Raw genomic sequence first — 18,742 nt, 5'->3', positions numbered from 1 at the left:
ATAATAAACATACAAATTTGGAATTTATATCGTTTATATGAAAATATAGAAAAATATACTACTATAAAACTTTCTTACTTTACGGAACACAAAAGACCCTGTTGCGTTGCATTAATTCTTACAGCATAACTTTTGTACTGTTATAACTATAGGAACAAAAAATTACATGTGTAGGAACAAATAAAAAAAGTTTTAATTTAAATCTAGATCTGCTGCGTTAATTCTCGCAACGGAATCTTCGTAAAAATAACAGATTGCATTAATTAAGATCACTTTGGTTGATGGGAAACTTAAGAATCTCCCTATTTGAACTGCTTGGCAGCTCGGAGTTATCAGATGGATGAATTTGGCGAACAACTTGGTCAAAAGAGAAACGTCTGGTTTCGTGGGAAATCCATAAATAAACCTTGGGGATTGCTTGCTTTGGCGATGCCTCAAAAAAGTTCCGTAAATGTTATCATTTTCATCAATGGTTTTCAACACTTTTTCCAATATAATACTTTAATCTTTCGTTTTTCCTAAAACTGGTTGAAAACGCAACCAGCAGCCAATCTGACAGTTGAATAGATTCTGTCGAAACGTGATAAACCTGTTTAGAAATTCTACCTTTGTAGGAAACACTAGGAACAGGAACACTTGTCTGTCCACGTTTTTGATTTTCAGCAATCTGGCTTAAAGGAATACTCATCTCCTCATCATCTGATTCGACCTCCCCTTCTCTTCTGTTAACGACCTCTTCATCTTCACTCGATTCATTTTCTTCTATATTTTTTTTATGATCATCTGAATCAAGCTGTTCGTTTTCACTTTCTTTTTCTCTAAAGTCTACTCCAGTTACACTTTTACCAGCTACTATGAAGACCTCCTTTCTCTTTCGTCGGTATGTAGGAGTATCAGAATATCTCATGGATTTCAGCATATTAACCACTACACTGCTAACATCTTCTTCTATTTCTTAAACATTTGCAGTGTTGGCACTAGGGAGTCGGTTTAGGACTTGATCACGGTTTAACGGGTAGATCCCACATTTTCTAAAACCAGACTTAATATTTTTTTCTTGGTTGGGTCTGATTATGTCCATCAGCTCCCTAACAAAATGAGGAAAGCGATCTTTGGGTATGGTAGCTGCCCTTCTTCCTTTCACCCATTTTCCACTTTTCAAGAATTTTTCGCCATGCTTCTTTTAAAGGGCGAAAAAAAGCCACATCAAGACGCTGGATCATATGTGTAGAATTTGACGTAATGAAACGGAAAAACAGAATTTGACGGAAAAAAATGAATGAGATATCATGTTCTAAGCACTCGGTTGCAGTTTTGGGACTAAAATGGCTTGAGAGGTTGTCGCCGATTAGAATTTTTTTTCCTGGCAAGTACAGCTACGATTGTACCTCGCACCTTTTACCCCTCCAACTGTATATGATTCGTACATGTTTTGAGCCTTATACACGATGTACGAGGGTAGCACCTTGTTATCAGCAGTTGCCGCCGCAAACATGATGGACGTGCAGCTTTTGCAAGAGTTGCACACTCGTTTGGGGTAACGGCATCCTCGTTTTGTAATTATACGTTTCCTCCCTGGATCGTCAGATAAATTCGTCCCATCGAAGTTTACAATATTAGACGGCGGTACACCTTCTAGTTCTGCACCCAGGTGATCAAAATACACATTTAAAGTCTCGAGTGAAACCGCTGCTCGAGATGTGTTGACAAAGCCGTGTTCGTAGTGGTGTCGTATGTCGCTTCAAAAACCCATGTACAAAATCTTTTCCCGGTAAGTTGTTGTTAAATTTAGGTACATTTTTACCCGACTATCTAGGTATGTTTTTATCATTACTTTAAGATCGTATTTATCTAAGGTATAGCCCCAATCAGCACAGGTTATCAATTGTTTCAGTATAACTTTCTCTTCTAACTTTGTTAGTGTAGTTTGTCCTCCAGGTGTTTTTAAGTTAGGGTTTTTGTGGTGCCTATAGATCACTGAGTAGTTAACTACATGTACTTTGCTTGCCTCCCTATAGGGAGGCATTTCTTATAGGGAAATATCATTTCTTATGTCGTTTAAGGCCCTTTCAAGAGCCTTACGATTGGTTTTTCGTAAAACTTGGACCTTGGACTATGTACATAGTATCGTGGCATGGTTAATCTGAAAGCAAAATAAAAAATACTGGAGAAAAAAAGAAAGCAGGTGAGTGAAAACACAACAGTGGATGAAAAGAAATAGCGGGTGATTAGAAACTGTGGGTCAATAGAAACATAATTGGGGTTAGGTTTTTACAAAACAAGATTTAAATCAAATTACTGGTATGTTATAAATTTGCCAAGTATTTATGTTAAGTATACACCCTAAGCTATATTATGACTAATTATCTATTTATTTAATTCATTTTTTCTTACCTTGTTACAAAAAGTTCTTTGCTCTTTGATACGCAGCAAAATCACCTGTTCAATTGAAATTGCTGTTGTGTAGTGTTGCCATCTGTTAGAATGCAAAATACACTAAATTGGCGTTTTTTATCATTTGGTGAGTTTATGTACCTCAATAGTTATTTCTTGGATGAAATTTAAACAACTTATGATTTTTTTAGTAAAATACTGTCATTTTGTTTTTATTCACCCTCCTGTTTCGTTTCTCCCCGTTTTACGAGACTTGGGTTATTTAATAAGGATATCAAATTATAATACAGTAAAGCAACGATTTTTGACGTTTTAATTGATTTTATTAAAATGTTGTAGTGGGAATTAGATGTTAAAATATGAAACAACTGATAAAGTAGGCGGTACTGTAGACTAGCGTGAAGCTCTATGTTTTCTATATTTTTAAAATTGGATTAAGTAATTTTATTATTTATTTATTATTTTAATTACTCGTGTAATTTTAATAAATACATGGTGAATCTGTAGATGATTCATAATTAAAAAATAATATTTAAAAATTACATAAAGCCGCTGTTAGTTATTACCCTTGTTAGAGATTTTAATAAAATTAAAAAAGTTTATATGTTGTATAATGGACTCTACTCGTCGAGTAAATAAACTCTTCAAACTGTTTACAGAATATTACCAAGCCGCTTCTGTAGTAAAAGTAGCGCCACGAAAGACGCTATTCCGTGGCGCTTCCTCTGCGACGCCGTGTCGTGGCGCTACTTCCGTGACGCTCTCCTAAGCATTTTACTATAGAGAAAAAGTAGTATAGAAGCTTCACTTCAAAAATATTTTAACAATCAATTTTTAAAGTTAAAGTTTGTATTCAATCAACGGTTAAAGTTAGTCATCATCAGCACTAGTGCAACAGCCCTGAAGTAAAGCCTCGTCTGTGACTGAAGTCTGCGTCGCCTTCGGGCTGTGACATAAAGATTCATCTGGGAGAGTTGTCCAATTATAGTTGTGCTAAATATCCTGCTTATGTGAGTCTTCCCATTTGTATAAGAGTTATTATGTCTTTTATACCTGCTATGTGTTTGTATTTGTTACATTTATCATAGGTGTACCGTCTCCTCAAGATACTATTTTACATATACCAACAAATATTCCTCTCAGGATCTTCTGTTTATTCCAGGAAAAGTACATAATATCATCAGAGAGGTGAGAGGATCAGAAATAAATGTATTTGGTGTCAGTAAAGTGATGTGGTCGGACTCGAGGGAAAGTAAACATCCATAAGTGTGTGATATATGACACTAGGAATGACATTCCGCATCATTTGTAAATTATATGGGATAAAAACCGTAGAAAAATGCTAACGAAATTTATGCAACTCTCAGACAAAATTATATGTTATATGGGTGCCTCACGACTCTTGACAAATAACAATTTTATGGAAAAATCGACAAACAAAGACGTTGTCACATTAATTATTGGCCATTTAAATATTCAATATTGAAGTTGGTCAAGGAAAAGTCGAACACCTATGAGTAGTCATGGATTACGAACTAGAAAAACTAAACACTCGATTAGATTTCGATTACAATTCTGTCAAGAAGAACCATTGACAATAAAAAGTAGCTGGTTTTGCCTAAATAGGCCTGTATAACGTGACGTGACGGATGGCTCTTTTACAGCATACTTACTCAGTAAAACACAGGTTTAAATTAAATAAAACTATATTCACCCCTACCCAGAGACTAATCATATCTAATGTTCTACTATACCTAATAGCATAATTGAAGAGCACTTAAAAAGTGCTTTATATGGGTATAAAATCCTTCTCCGACATGACGTTTCTACGAGTAGGCATGCAAGACCTAGAATACAGCAACGTGCTCAGCTTTAGGAGGCAAATGTTCATAAGTCCTTTAGAAAATACATCAATTCCTGACTCATTTCTAATCTCATTCGACGATACATCATATCGGCTATATATTTCCATAGATGGTTTAAACTGCTCCCGATGCAAGATTGTCGGACATCTGATTCTGACTGTCCTTCTTTATCATCATCAAGCAGCTCAATTAATCAAATGGAAACTAACTACAATGTAAATATACATAACTCTACCAATGAAGAATATAATTAGCTACAAGAACAACCACGAAACCAATACCAAGAAGATACCGAAACATTAATGGAACCAGAACCCAATACCATACAAAATCACGAATTAACATCAGCTACAAAGGACCAAACCACTTCCTCATAAACAAATAATGAATTACAAATTTTAAATCAACCAAAAATATTCCAAAATAATTCCTTAGACAAATCTCCTCCTCTCCAGAAATCCTTGAAAATGACCTACCTCCACCCGATACTCAAAAACCTAAAAAAAAGCCTAAAACCCAAGAAGATATTCCAATTATTCTAAATCAAATTAAAAAAAAAAATGAAAATAGAAACCCTTCCTTTCCACTTACTTTTCATGAAATATGTGATTTTCTGGCAAAAATCTAGCAAAAGCAAAGAAATAAAAGAAATTTAAACTTTATATATTCTCAAATACAAAATAAAACTTTACAAAAAATATCACCAGATGAAGAAGAAACTGCTTCTCAACAGTCTTTCTTCTACTGACGAAACTGACTACGAATCAAGTTCTCAATAATTAATAGTTAACACATAAATAGTAAATAGTTAAATAGTAAATAGTCAAATAGTAAATAGTTAAATAACGAATAGTTAAATAAATAGTTAACCCTTAAACGGGCAAAATTTCATTTAAAGTGAAATATTAAAAATTTTACATTTTTTTTATTAAATATACATTAAGCAATACAGAAAAAAAAAACTTTTTAAAAAAATATATTATAAAAATAAATTTTTATACACGTTTGCAAAAAAAAACAGTATGTATCTTGTGGGGTACATTGCCCATTTATGGTACACACTAAAAATGCTTATAGTGATGATTTTTTTCAGAGGGATAGGTGAGGGAGATTCTTTTTAGAGGGTTGAAAATTGCAAACTTATTAATAATTATGTTAAAAAACTAAGAAAGCATTTATCAATTGCAAAACAAATAGTTTTGTTCGACTAAAAGTAAACGTAAAAATTACAAAAAAATAAAAAAATTACTTATCTAAATGTTCTTTGTATGGTAAATTGTAAAACAATTTCTATAATTATTACCACTTACAATGCACAAACGTAAGCCACATTTTTGACAGAAAACCGTTGTTTGCCCACTTACACAAAATTTGCATCTCCCCTTCTCAACAAAAGTTGGAAAATGTCCGATTTGGTCATATCTGACGTTGTCTGTAGCTCTGGCTATTACTGGTACTCTAATTTTTTTAGACGGTTGCACATCTGCAAAATCAGATTTCCTAGTTTTAGTGACATTGTCACATTTTAGAAGCGATGAAGCTAAATGTAATTAAAACGTTTTCAATTCATCATGTTTTCCATTTTCAGTAGCCTGCATATCTCTTCTATATATCAGCCTAGCGCTGTTTACAGAAATGTCTATTAGCTGGGTAAATATTCCCAAATACCACCCGATTTGAAAGGTGCTTTGTATAAAGCGATCAGCATATCAGCTAAATCAACGCCTCCCATATGTTTGTTGTACTGTTTTATTATTTGAGGACAACTAACGTCAACTTTTTTTTTCTCATTTTTACAGTATCTCTTTATTTGGACAATAGGGCTATGGGATATATATATATATATATATATATATATATATATATATATATATATATATATATATATATATATATATATATATATATAAACTAGCCAAGGTGACGCATTTGGTGTCTGCCCATTTTACTACAGCTATTCCTGCATTATTATCAACTTTGTAGTCAATGGATCCTCTACCTTTTTTCAACAGAATTTTATCAGACTCCAAAGTGCAATTACGTAATCGGTTACTTCTTATGGTTCCCAGACTGTCTATTCCACTTTCATTTTTCAACAGCGTGATCAGTTCTAATAAACAGAACCAGTTATCAAAATATACAATACTTTCCAAAGGATAAGGAATTGTTTTACACAGTTGAACAACTACTTTGCCGCCTGAACTCAGGTTAGATTCTTTTTCAGAAAAAACCATACGATCGAATGTAGAGGATCCCGTGTAAATTAAAAAGTCGTAAACTATTCCAGAAACTCCTGCCCTTACAAACATTTTAAAACGCCACTTTCTAGGTTTTTTCGGCAAGTATTGGCGAAGACTTCCCGCTTTAGTTCTTTTGTAACTAATCATCATTTCATCAATAAAATACTGATTTTCTCCTTCAATTTTATTACAGTTTGATCGAATTCTTTCCAAAAGGTACCTGATTTTAAATAAACGATCTTGGTTGGCATCTACACTGTTATCTTGGAAGTGTATTAGTTTACGTAGTTGTTTAAATCTTTTTATGGGCATCACATCTGCTATAATACTGTAGCGTGTGTTGATTGACCAGTAGTCTTCGAACGATGGCATTCTTATTATAGCCATTAAAATTTCTGTTCCTATAAATGTTTTAATTTCAGATGGAGAAGTATTGATTGATGTCCCGGTTGTAAAAGTAGAGTAGAGATTCGTTTGTTCTGCAATATATTGCATAATAGAATCATCCCAAACCATTTGAAAATATTGCAAAGGTGTAGGTGTAGGGTCCAGATCACTGTCGTCCATCTCCTCATCACTAGATGATACAACATCTGAAACGTACGCATCTTCAGGAGGTAGTACTACAATTTGAGGACCTCTGTTTTTTCTATAAAAACTGCCACATGGAACCGTAGGAAGCTGAAAAAAAAGCTAGATAAGATTTGGATTTTCCGTACATTTTTGTGGGCGTTGGATCTTGAGAGATACAAACAAGTGTAAACAAGTTGTTGGTACTTTATACAAATTATAACTATAAAATAGAAATGTACTAAGATTTTCTAAAGTATTTTCACTGCTTCTAACTTCTCAAATAAAGAAAAACAATGAGTAGAAGGTCTTTTATTGTTTTACAAAACTTACCGTCTCCATTTGTCGACCGTATCACTACACTGCTAAAAACACACTGACAAATAATGGATTTCCCCACCCGCTACCCGTTACCATACCGTATAATACGTTAGTCTGCTTGTGGATCTCACAGTACACAATGCTCGATTTGCCGCAAATTTAATGAAGTTCTCGTAAAAATTTTTAGATATCAATGTATCTCATAGGATACAATTACCTATTAAGGGTTAATGGCCAGCACATTCATATTACAGTGGAAGTCATACAGTCATATGCCTAGAAGAGACCCATTTCAAGCACCAAAATGTGACATTAAAAAAATTATGTTCCTTGTCTAAGAAACCGAGTTGCAGATCACTCAAGCGGCGGAACAGCAATTTTCGTAAGGGATGACATAGAGTCAACTGAAATACAACTGCAAATCTCGAAATAGTTGCAGTGTCAGTCACCCACAAAATGAAAATCAATATTTGCAATGTATACTTACCTCATCCTACTGATTTAGACATAACTGAACTAAGCAATGTTTTACACCAAATTCCACACCCAAAAATAATATTAGGCGATTTTAACTGTCACAACAGTACTTGGGGAAGTAACAAAACTGACAGATGTGGCAATGTCTTAAATAATTTTATTGATAATTTAAATTAAGTTTTACTAAACACTGGCAAATCTACTAGGTTCAATTCATACAATGGTACATTTTCTGCCATAAACCTCTCTTTATGCAGTCCGTCGCTAGCTCCTTTATTATACTGGGACACATTGGGGTATTTATATGATAGTGATCATTTCCCTATCACGATAACCATAAACACTAATGATAAATCAACTTTTCCAATTCACCAGACATGGAAAATAAAGTCAGCTGACTGGGATTTATATCGAACACTGATAGAAGAACAAACAAACAAATCTAATTTAACCAATACCGCAAACCAAAATCTTGAAATATTTAATAACATTATTATTTCTGCAGCAACAATCGCAGTGGGAAAAACAAAATCGAGTCAAATGCAGCCAGTTCCTTGGTGGAATAACGAAATCTTATCGAAATCTTAACGAAATCGTCTTAAATGGCACCTTGAAAACAATAACCTAATAAGTATCAGACAAAGTGGATTTCGTACGGGTAGATCCACAACAGACAATCTAATAACACTTGAAAGAAAAGCGTTTGACGCAACATGGAGACATCTTATACTAAAAAAACTTCAAGAATGGGATGTTCAAGGGCATATGTTGTCCTTTATCAAAAATTTTATAGAAACACGAACTTTTCGAGTTAGGACCAATGGATTTACATCTTCCAGACGAGTACTTCAAAACGGCACTCCACAAGGATCTACTCTAAGTCCTACTCTCTTTCTAATTGCGGTAAATAGTATTATACATCAAATAAAACTACCTGTATTTGCTAGCCTATATGCAGATAACTTAGTCATTTATCTAAAAACAAACAATGTAACTCTGGGAACACATACACTGCAAACTACCTTACACACAATTGAAAGCTGGTCGCAAAACACGGGTTTTATATTCTCTAGTGAAAAGACACATTATTTAATTTTTAGCAAAAGAAAAAATTATCCTAATGTTCAATTAACACTAAATGGAGTTGTCCTGAAACACGCAGAAGAAATAAATTTCTTAGGACTTTCTTTTGAACGCAACTTAAACTGGAAAAGCCACATAACTAATCTGCAACGTTCTTGCCAATCTAGAATTAATCTACTAAAAATGCTGTCAAATACCTCTTGGGGGGCAGATACAACAAGCTTACTTACTCTATACAGATCACTAATACGAAGTTAACCAGACTACGGCTGTTTATGCTACGACACTGCTAACAAAACATATTTAAAAAAACTTAGTGAAAATGCCATTTTCAGGTTACAAGCAAAGCAGTAACATCTCCAGAAGATGCCAACCCTTAGTGTTGGCGAAACGTCGAGAACTAATCTCAGAAGACAACGGCCTAACAGCCCGAACAAACAGTTTAACAAGTTAAAAGTTAAACTCAAGAAATGTCTAAGTCAAGTAGGAACCAAACTCATCTTACCAAGTAATAGAAAAGACCAAGTCATCATCAACCGACTCCGAATAGGACATACTTTCCTTACCCACAAGCATATCTTCAACCAGGAAGCTACTCCGATGTGTACCAAGTGCAACACTCAGTTGTTAGTGAAACATATAATTGTCGAGTATTCAGTGTATCACAACGAAAGAATCGCGTGTGCCCTTAGTGACAATTTAAAAACTGTACTAACGTCAAACTTACAGTCTTTATTAAGTTATCTTAAAATGACTATACTATATACCAGATTGTAAAAAAAATATCTAACAATATGTATCTTACTGTTTGTGTATGTCTCCCCGCTAATAACCCCGTAGTGGTGGATATGGGTATATTTGTTTAAATATAAAAAAAAATACAAATACCCACATAACGAAACTTCTATTTAAAAAATGCAGATAAAAATAAGTTTTAAACACAAAAATTTTTAGAACAAAATTTCTTCATTTATTTTTGCATGTCAGTGATCCGTGACACTTTGAATTACATTGTTTGTTCCTTTGTTTACAGGAACATTTATTGTCCCCACAAAACCTTTTACAGTTGCATCTGAGAAAACCTTGACCAGAACCTTTGGATGACATATTTGCTGCAATTCTCAAGGGTATTTTCTTGCTACTAATAACAGTTGATTCAAACATGAATTGCAAATCGGTTTGAAGGAGTTCATTTCTTGGTTATAATCTATCCAGTGGTCCATTCTCAGTACTGAGTTTGTACAAGCCATCATTATTAATTTCAGAAACAATGGCTAATACATTTCTTGGAGTTGATCGACCTCTATCAACATCCGGCACTCGAATCAAAACATTAGTCCATTTTTTAAAGTAGCAAATCTTTTATTTGACTCACATATCATCTTTGATACCTGAACTCTCATCATTTTATGTGATTCTTTTCTCTCATTCAATATTCTGTTACTACTTTTGGTTAACTGATCATTGAAATTGCCTTTTTAATCAGGTTATTATTGGATTTCTAAAGATTTATTCATATATTTGTCTTGATTATCTAAATTCTCTTGGCGGGGTGTACACTGTTGCTTTCTTCTCCATTTTTTAAATAATCATCATCATGTTCGTTTTTAATGCTATTTATTAATTTTCAAGTCTTCTTCATTTTGTAGTTTATCAAGGGCATCTTTCGTAAGGTCAGCATCTTCTAAACCATTTGTTAGTCTGCTGCCAAACATGGCCTCATAAGGGCTCCTACCAATTCCTATATGAAAAGATCTGTTTTTCTTGGACTGTATAAATCTCAACCCTTCGAACCATTTTGTATTATTATTATCATTTACCCAGGTAATCAACATATCTCGGACATCTTGATTAGTCCTTTCTACAGAGCCTTGACTTTGTGAGTGTCTTGGTCGGCCGTGGATATCCATATTTACCTTTTTTATTTTCATATCTATGAAATTTTGGTAAAAAGAATGCTATTATATGAATCTGAAACGACGGGCATGAACTTTTTTCCATTCTTCTCTCTCTTTGTTTGTCCTTCTCATATTTCTAATTTCCATACTCTTATCCATACTCCATACTTCCATACTTAAGCTTTCTTCCACTTGTTAACTCCATCTGTTTAAGTCTGCCCCTGGTTCTTTTACCTGGTGATATCCATTCCGTTATAACTCTTAACGTATTGCTCTGCTCTCTTCTCATTATGTGACCGTACCATCTAATGCTCTGTGCTTTGATTACTCTAACTATGTTCTCTTGATTTATCTATTCTTGTATTTCGCGATTCATTAATTGCCTTGCATCTTCCTCGTTTTCTCTCTTTGGTCCCAGTATTTTTTCATACTCTTCCTTACAAAAACTTTCAGTTGTCCTTCTTCTCTTGCTGTTAATGTGAATGTCTCTTCATCTAATTTAAATGTAGACTTTCATTTTTGTGTTTCGACTTATCTTCTTATTTTTAAACATTTTTTTATTTCTATAGAACGCTGTATTTCCCGCTTGAATTCTTCTGTTCAGAGGAATTGACTTTTTTTTAAATAATATTAAGTAATAATATTTAAGCTAACCCTAAGCTAAGTAATACCTACTATGTGGTATGATAAATAAACTCCTTTGGAATAAAAAATATGTTTTTCCACAAAATTATTTTATTTTATTCTATATAGTTTCCTTTTAGCTCCACATAATAATTTCAGAATGATTTTACAACTTCTTTATGTCATTCTAATAATACGATTCTGGAAACTCTGCTAAATAAACGCTTGTTTGGTCATTGATCTTTTCGTTCGAGCCGAATTTTTTATTTAAGAGCCATCTACTCAAATTAGGGAACACATATTAATCGAAGGGGGCCAAGTCTGGAGAATAAGCCAGATGAGAAACCAATTTAAAATTTAAAGCCCAACTCATGAATTTTTGAACTTTCATAACGCTCTTTTGAACCGGTCCATTGTCTTGAAAAAATAATACTTTTTTCTTGTGTATATGGAGCCATGCTTCAGTTTGACCAATTATGCACAACAATATTGTTTATGTTATTGTGTTACTCTTTTCAAATAGTCAATTAAAATTATGGTTTTGCATACACAATCATTCAGAATGTACTCTTCTGTTCCATCATCATCATTTTGGCTTTACAACCCTGTGTGGGTCCTAGCCTCCCCAAGAATTTTTCTCCAGTCGTCCCTATCCATCGCCTTCCTCCGCCAAGCACGTATTTCCATATTTCTCATGTCTTCATCGATGTTATCTAGGAATCTTGTTCTGGGTCTTCCTCTTCTTCTTTGACCAATAGGTCTATCAAGGAGCGTTTTTCTAGCTGGGTCGATTTGCTCCATCCGCATTACATGGCCTACCCACCTCAGACGTCCTATCTTTATGTGTTTTTAACTCTTCTGTTCCTCTCGCTTTTATATCCTTATCGACTCCTTTTTTCCAACTTAATCTCGGTCTGCCCTTCTTTCTTCTTCCCTGCGGTGCTCAGTTTAATACTTTTTTGGGATTCTGCTATCATCAATTCTTTGTACGTGCCAATACTATCTTAGTTGGTTGATTCCCTTGTGCTCTGTTATTCTATGTTTAATGCCCATGATTTTTTGAATTCTCTTGCTTCTTACTCTGTCTAATCTTGATTTAACTACCGCTCTCCTTTAATAATTCATTTCTGTTGCTTTCAAAGTCTTAATGGCTGTCTCCTCCAGTGGCTATATTTCGCTTCCATATGTAACAATGCTATTATAGATACTGTGTTTATTTTCTCTTGAAATTGTTTTATCCCACAGTACGCTGTTCAATTGCCGAATGACTTGTCTTTCCCGGTTATTTTTGTGTTTAATCTCTTCATCCAAATTGCTGACATTGGTTAGTGTATGCCTATACATTTATACATTTTACAGTGATTTATTTATTGGTGTTGCTCTTCCAAAATTAGATTTTGTTGTTCTCCTCCTATATACATGTATTCTGTTTCGTTTACGAGTACATTTACTTCTAAGCCCCATTTCTTATATTCGTGAATAAGTTTGCGTGTCATATATACCAGATCTTCGTAGTCTTTAACCAAGATTATTTGGTAGTCTATAAAGCATAGCGTGTACAATATGGTGTTGTTTAGAGGGATTCCCATACCGCTACATTTTCTTTTCTACATCTTCAGCGTTTGCTCCAAGTAGATCTTAAAAAAAGTCGGGGACAGACAGTATCCTTTCTTAAGTCCTTTATCTACCACAAACCCTTTGGATATCTCTTGGCCTATCTTTATTTTGCTCGTGTTGTTTTTATAGAGTTCTTGTGCTGCCTTGATTAAATTTACTTTGATTTTTTTTAAAGCTGCCCATAGTTTTTGTTGCAGTACACTGTAGTATGCATTTAGAAGATCTGCATATAAGAGATCTATTGCTTGGTTTAGCTCCCTTTTTCTTTATGGTTGATATAACCGATGTTCTTCACTCTTCCTGTATATTCTCTTCATTTATACATTTTTGATACACGCTGCTTAGTTGCCTGTATAGTTTGTTGGTTCCGTATTATTCGTGTGGAAAATTATTTGGGCCTGATGATTTTCCCTTTTTTAACATTTGACATACTTGTTTCTCTACTGTCAATCCTAAGTGGGGATGCTATTGTATTTACGTGCACATACAGGGCCGCCGCTACCATGTGTGCCAAGTGTGCATCGCACACGGGCGTCCAACAATAGAGGCGGCCAAAAGCAGTCCACTGATGATAATACTTTTTTAAAACGAAAATAAATTCAAATAATTAAATAGTAATGATTCAGATAATTCTGTGAACTCTAATATTCCAAACAATAATAATTATTCAGTACGTGATAATACTTAAATGCGTTTCATTTATCATGTATACTTCTTTTTTTCATCCTAATCTAAAAAAGATGTCAGAAAATATTATTTATTGTATGAACTGCCGCCCTTTTGCAGTTTCGGGAATACTTTTTACTTCAAAGCGGCTGGCGGCTTTCGGACTTCAGTTATTTGAGATTTCACACGTAGATACTTTACAAGAATTTAGGCAAGTGGTTGTAAAGTTTGTGTTATAATTCCATATTGTTCATATGGTTATGTTTATAGATGGGTTATTATGTCTTATGTTCAGTCTTAGTTGAGAATTCGATAAATTTAGACACGCTTTTGATAAACGATTTTGTTTGTAAAATATAGTAGTGTACCCGTTTCTTTTGCACAGTAGGTACTGTATTTCGAAGTAACCTTGTCGTTGTCGATCAGAGCAATTTTATTCGTATACGCGTTACGGCTACATATTTATTTGGAGAATCATTATTTGGACAACTTATTTGCAGTGTTTTTGGATTTATTTTGTTAAATTCGCCCAGCTTCGTTCTTAAGTGATAATTTCAAAATGTCCGAAAGAAAAAGAAAACGACTTTCAGGTTTTTAATATAGAAAAATAAAAGAGGCAAAAACTGAGGAGAAAAAAAAACTTAGCGGTGCACTGGAATCATTTTTGATGAAAAACATACATGAAAATATAGAAGACTCGGATATAAATTTAGGACCTTCAACTTCAAGCGAAGTCCAAACCATAGAAAAAAGTACCAAACAATTGAATATTCCTGCGGATAGAGACGAATGATTTGATGACAATAATAGTCATCAAATCATTGATGTCAATGATTTGATGACTATTCAAGTCATCAAATATTCATTCCATTCCATCCAACATTCGTTTAACATGGCCCATCCAGCGCAGACGTCCGATCTTTATGGATGTTATGACCTCTGGTTCATTGTATGCTGGTAGCCGACAATTACTTAGTGGAAATAACAATAGTAGTAAGATGTGTTTCTGCTTTCTGCAATGTTATCTATAGAACATGAAGTGTGTGCAACATTGGACATTAAAGATATTATCAAAAAGTTTTCCGAGACGAAAGCCTGAAAAGTGCGTTTTTAGTTTTTTTATATGTTTATGTTTCTATTCATGGTTTATTTTAATTAAATGGACGTTTAAATTAGGATATTAATATATACATATTCTGGACGTTGGATCATGGTTATTAAATTAGGATAATGAACGTTTAAATTAGGATATTGGGATATACATTAGGATAATATATGGACGTTGGATCATGGTGATTAGTCTAAATGTTCAAGTAAGCATTTATCTATTTACAAATTATTATTGTTATATTCATCTTATGCACATTTCTTTAAATAATAGTATGTATGTCTAAAGTGTTGGAAGTGGGGCGGCAAATATTAAGTTGCACACGGGCGGCCAATACCTTAGCGGCGGCCCTGTGCACATAAAAGTGTATTTGTGCTGTTTGTAGATATTCTGTCCTTTCCTTCGCCAGTAGTTTTTCAAAGTAGAGAGATGATATCCTTAGTCTTCTCTTTTCGGAGAGATTTAAGTACTTTCCAGCTTTCGGTACATCTCCTGCCTCCCAGATAAGTGTTCATTCTAACGTCCACTAACGTTCACTAAAACGTCCCCGTTAGGGGGACGCCGAGGGTAGGAGTGATTAACTTTTTTGCATCTGTTTTGGGATCCTAAAATTGATATTCTCGGCAAAATTCAGCTTGTTCGTATAATTTTTAGAGGTCAAATCTCCGACGGCTGGACTATGTATGTTATTTAAAAACATAAATGATGTATCTTTGATATGTTATTATTAACATACTAATAGTTTATTTTCTTTTTATTTATTTCCTCGTTTAATACCGGTAACCAGATCCTACTGTATTCTGCGGAAGAATTTGCGACGCAATTGGTCTCACTTAGCATAATTAGAGCCGATTCTTTGATTTTTCTCTTTTTACTATCTGTTTTTTTCAGGATTATACTTGAATCTTTTCACTGAATCTTATGTTCATTTTCCCACGCATGTTTACATATTTGAGATTTTTCAAATTCTCTATTTTAGAGATTGTTCTGTAGATTGTAGATTGTTGTTCTTTCATCTAAATCATTAATATTTATCTCAAAATGGTGCTATTGTAAAGGCGGTATCTCACAGCTCGTGGAAAGGCGCTCTTCGCTGGTTTACGTCGGCAAAGAGAAACAGAAAACACATATAGTGAAAAGGACAGAGAACACGGTTGACACCCCATTTTATTGTATGAAATTGATAAACATTTACTTTTTGATAACTACCCCAATGTCTCATCGAGATCAGAGTATAGGTAGTTTTGTTTACCAGTGTTGCCAGTAAAAATTTTAGTAATTTAGGTAAATTATAGAATGATAAAAATTCCAACACATATTCGTTAGATCACTCCATAGTAAAATTACCACGACACTGACCATACTTGTCCCTAGTCACGTCAAATGGTTTTTTGGGGTAAGTACGAGCTACAAAATTCCTTTGAACCGTCTTAATTTATCGACAAACAACGGAACCGGATGCGCTGGCCATAAATATCCAGACAGTTTTGCATTATCACAGGGATCGTAAACCACAAATATTGAGGGTGTGAAATTACATGAACAAGGAATCATTTTATAAAATAGGTATAGTAAATTTGAGCACAAATTTTATAGCAAAGTTCTAAATACAGGGTTGTTCAATGCAGAGAAAACATAATAATTGATACCTTCTTATCTGAATTTTCACTCAACTTTCTCAAAGACAATACATGTAATATAAATATATATAATAATATATATATATATATATATATATATATATATATATATATATATAATTAATCTTCACCTGTTAGCTGGCTAACTAGTGACGTCATAATATTATAATATATGATATTTTGGATTGACTTCGCATGCTTTGTTCTTTGTTGACAGATCAATCACTGTTGGGGTAAGTGGTGATTTTAACCACCTTTTCCTTTCATTGTTTGGTTTTTTAACGACAAGCTGTCAACCAAATTTATCACATTTTTTGAATATACCGCCTTATTATATAGACGTTGGTAGGTTGCCTTGCTGTTTATGTCACTTTGACCTCAAGGCCACTTCTCTTCACGTGTTTGCGTGGGTGTTAAACCTGTAAATTCATTTATCGGCGAGACTCAGTAAGCTAAAGACTGGTAACTTCATTTTATCTTATTACTATTAATCTTAAATAACTTATAATGTTACCTAAAGTTAAAATTAAAATCTAATTTATTAAATAAATTTGTTGGAAGTGCATTCGTATGATCTTTTTGGTTCTTTACACTTTAAAATAAACCTTAATGTTTTTTACTTAAGTTTTTATAATAACTTTTTTATACATGTATGTTTATCACATGTTCTTTTGCTGTGCTAATTTTGTTAAATTGCAAACTATACCTAGTTTCAATTAATTATTTTATACAACGTTAACTCTGAATGTCCAGTTTCGTAAGTTTTTTCATATTTTTAACATCATTGACTGCTACATGTCTTTGTAAGGTAACACACTTTTGTTGTAACTTCTCTATGGATGTTTTGGTTTCATTTGTTCTTTTTAGATAAACTGATGATGCTTTCTGAGCAGAAAGCGAAACGTCTTCAATAAATAGACGAAGTAGCCACCTTCTTTGTCTTTTATTTCTCCACTTTGACCGAAAAACCCACCACTCTTCGAGTGTACCTTAGTTTATTTTGGATTGACGGTCGTACTCCTTTTCTCGATATATATATATATATATATATATATATATATATATATAATCATTAGTAATATAAATATATAATTCCAAAAATAAATATATAAGTTGTCTTCTTCCGATCAGGAGGCATTATCATTATCATCATCAGTTTCTTCATTTCCCACAGAAATAAAAATTGTTTCTATTGTTTCCAGAATGTTTTCTCCTCTGCTATGACACGCCTTATTGCCTTTTAGCAATTGTCAGATGAAACTTTTGATATGGCGTCAGATAATAGTTGACGAACATCTTGAAGTTTAAATGTTTCACATGTTCCTTCATTTGAGCCCAGATTAGTTCTATGGGGTCTATACTTCTTAAATTTTGGTGAATATTGCTTGCATAGCTGCAATAACTCTTTTTTGAGTATACCTTCTACTGGCACTACTATTTCTTTGGTTATTAGCCAATCCAAGAGTTCTTGCTCTCTCCATATAGTGTTAGGTAATGGTTTCTTTAATCTTGAATGGTAACTGGCATTGTCCATGACTATTACAGAATTGGTCGGTAATAAATCTATCATTTGACTGAAATATTCCCCAAAAACGTAAGCCGTCATTTCTTCCTGGTATTCGTTCGTAGCATAAAATTTAGCAAGTCTCCATCAACAAATTTGTGTATTTCCTCCAATATGAGTGATAATTAAATGGCGACCTTTACCAGTTAGAAATATTGAGCCCGTAGACAAACCTTCTATAAATGCCTGACGAGCATTTGTAAACAGTTTATCTTGCCCAACTTTTTTTACAAAATGTCCTTCATTTATCCAATCTTCTTCTTCTTCCTTTTTGTATGTAGGCTTTAAAGCCTGTTTCTTTTTCACCATTAGCGTCTTAAATTGTTTAAATTATCGCATCATCTTCTTCTTGGTCTGCCAATACTTCATCCATTTGGTGACTTATCTCATGCTATTCGTACTATCCTATCCTCTGCAATTCTACTAATGTGTTCGTTCCACTCCTCTTTCCGTTTTGTCTCATTTATGTCCTCTATATTGCATGTTTTCGCTTCTCCCCCTATCCAACAGACCTTTCCTTGATATTCGTCGAAGTATTTTCATCTCTGTTGTTTATAGTAGTCGTCCCGTTTTAGATGTGTCAGGTCTTGTCTCCGCCGTGTATGGTAATATAGGTCTAATTGCTGCTTTATAGATTATTGTTTTTGTGTCTTGTCTTAGTGTTTGTTCTTCCAG

The sequence above is a fragment of the Diabrotica undecimpunctata genome, chromosome 8, assembly GCF_040954645.1.
Source record: "Diabrotica undecimpunctata isolate CICGRU chromosome 8, icDiaUnde3, whole genome shotgun sequence".
NCBI lineage: Eukaryota > Metazoa > Arthropoda > Insecta > Coleoptera > Chrysomelidae > Diabrotica > Diabrotica undecimpunctata.
Note: the sequence above shows the minus strand (reverse complement) of the source record.